Source organism: Lolium rigidum, chromosome 1, assembly GCF_022539505.1.
Source record: "Lolium rigidum isolate FL_2022 chromosome 1, APGP_CSIRO_Lrig_0.1, whole genome shotgun sequence".
In the NCBI taxonomy this organism is placed as follows: Eukaryota; Viridiplantae; Streptophyta; class Magnoliopsida; order Poales; family Poaceae; genus Lolium; species Lolium rigidum.
This window is the reverse complement of record NC_061508.1, coordinates 70,205,044-70,207,812: the sequence shown is the minus strand read 5'-3', so window position 1 is coordinate 70,207,812 and position 2,769 is coordinate 70,205,044.

Below are 2,769 nucleotides of genomic sequence, written 5' to 3'. Positions count from 1 at the left end.
ACATTGGGCCGCTAACTAAAGCCATGAACCATGGTGGAAGTTTCGAGTTTTGGACATATATCCTCAATCTCATATGAGAACAATAATTATTGCTACATGCTTATGCATTTAAGAGGAGTCCATTATCTGTTGTCCATGTTGTCCCGGTATGGATGTCTAAGTTGAGAATAATCAAAAGCGAGAAATCCGAAATGCGAGCATTCTCCTTAGACCTTTGTACGAGGCGGCATGGAGGTACCCCTTTGTGACACTTGGTTGAAACATGGCATGCGAAGATCCGGTAGTCCAAGTTAAGTAGGACGAGGTGCGGGCACTATTAGTATACTATGCATGAGGCTTGCAACTTGTAAGATATAATTTTCATAACTCATATGCTTTATTACTACCGTTGACAAAATTGTTTCATGTTTTCAAAATAAAAGCTCTAGCACAAATACAGCAATCGATGCTTTCCTTTTGAAGGACCATTCTTTTATTTTTATTGTTGAGTCAGTCTACCTATCTCCTTCCACCTAAGAAGCAAACACTTGTGTGAACTGTGTATTGATTCCTACATATTTGCATATTGCACTTGTTATATTACTTTATGTTGACAATATCCCTGAGATATACATGTTATAAGTTGAAAGCAACCGCTGAAACTTAATCTTCCTATGTGTTGCTTCAACACCTTTACTTTGATTTATTGCTTTATGAGTTAACTCTTATGCAAGACTTATTGATGCTTGTCTTGAAGTACTATTCATGAAAAGTCTTTGTCATATGATTCGAGTTGTTTACTCATGTCATTACCTTTGCTTTGATCGCTGCATTCATTACATATGTTTACAAATAGTATGATCAAGATTATGATGGCATGTCACTTCAGAAATTATCTTTGTTATCGTTTTACACTGCTCGGGACGAGCGAGAACTAAGCTTAGGGATGCTGATACGTCTCCAACGTATCGATAATTTCTTATGTTCCATGCTACTTTATTGATGATACCTACATGTTTTATGCACATTATATGTCATATTTATGCATTTTACGGAACTAACCTATTAACAAGATGCCGAAGAGCCGATTCTTTGTTTTCTGCTGTTTTTGGTTTCGAAATCCTAGTAAAGAAATATTCTCGGAATTGGACGAAACTTTCGCCCGGGGTCCTATTTTTGCACGAAGCTTCCGGAAGACCGAAGACCTAACGGAGTGGGGCCACGAGGCAGCCGGGGGGTGGCCGGCGCGGCCCAAGCCCCGGCCGCGCCGACCTATCCCCCGGGCCCCTCGTGTGGCCCCTCGCGTTGACCCTCCGCCTACTTAAAGCTTCCGTCGCGAAAACCCCGCATCCGAGAGCCACGATACGGAAAACCTTCCGGAGACGCCGCCGCCGCGAATCCCATCTCGGGGGATTCAGGGAGATCGCCTCCGGCACCCTGCCGGAGAGGGGATTCATCTCCCGGAGGACTCTACACCGCCATGGTCGCCTCCGGAGTGATGAGTGAGTAGTTCACCCCTGGACCATGGGTCCATAGCGGTAGCTAGATGGTCGTCTTCTCCTTGTTGTGCTTCATTGTTAGATCTTGTGAGCTGCCTAACATGATCAAGATCATCTATATGTAATTCTATATGTTGTGTTTGTCGGGATCCGATGGATAGTGAGTACTATGATTATGGTGATTATCAATCTATTGTTCATGTGTTGTTTATGATCTTGCATGCTCTCCAGTTACTAGTAGAGGCTCGGCCAAGTTTTTACTCTTAACTCCAAGAGGGAGTATTTATGCTCGATAGTGGGTTCATGCCTGCATTTACACCAGGACAGTGACAGAAAGTTCTAAGGTTGTGTTGTGCTGTTGCCACTAGGGATAAAACATTGATGCTATGTCTAAGGATGTAGTTGTTGATTACATTACGCACCATACCTAATGCAATTGTCTGTTGCTTTGCAACTTAATACTGGGGGGGGTTCGGACGATAACCGGAAGGTGGACTTTTTAGGCATAGATGCGGTTGGATGGCGGTCTATGTACTTTGTCGTAATGCCCAATTAAATCTCACTATATTTATCATATCATGTATATGCATTGTTATGCCTTTCTCTATTTGTCAATTGCCCGACTGTAATTTGTTCACCCAACATGCTTTTATCTTATGGGAGAGACGCCTCTAGTGAACTGTGGATCCCGGTCCTATTCTTTACATAGCATACAATTTCTTGCAATACTTGTGTTTTATTATTTTCTTGCAAACATCTTCCACTCGATACGCTTAATCCTTTGTTACGGCAAGCCGGTGAGATTGACAACCTCACTGTTTCGTTGGGGCAAAGTACTTTGGTTGTGTTGTGCGGGTTCCGCGTTGGCGCCGGAATCCCGGTGTTGCGCCGCATCACATTTCGCGACCATCAACCTTCAACGTGCTTCTTGGCTCCTCCTGGTTCGATTAAACCTTGGTTTCTTTCTGAGGGAAAACTTGCCACTGTGCGCATCATACCTTCCTCTTGGGGTTCCCAACGGACGTGTACATTTACGCGCATCAGTATTGATTGTCAAAAAAAAATTACATCCGGTCTCCAGTCTCTGCAACAATGCAACACCCTAATAGCAGTACGGATGCATACAATCAAAAAAAAAACCAAGAAACAAAAGTCCCGCTACAGCATCCTAGGTCTAGCAACAACAATACATCCACTACGAAGACAACACCTGACATACATACTCTACAAAAGCGACGCCTCCAAAAAAGGAACGGTGCATCAACGCCGTCATCGTCCGACCAAAGATCTT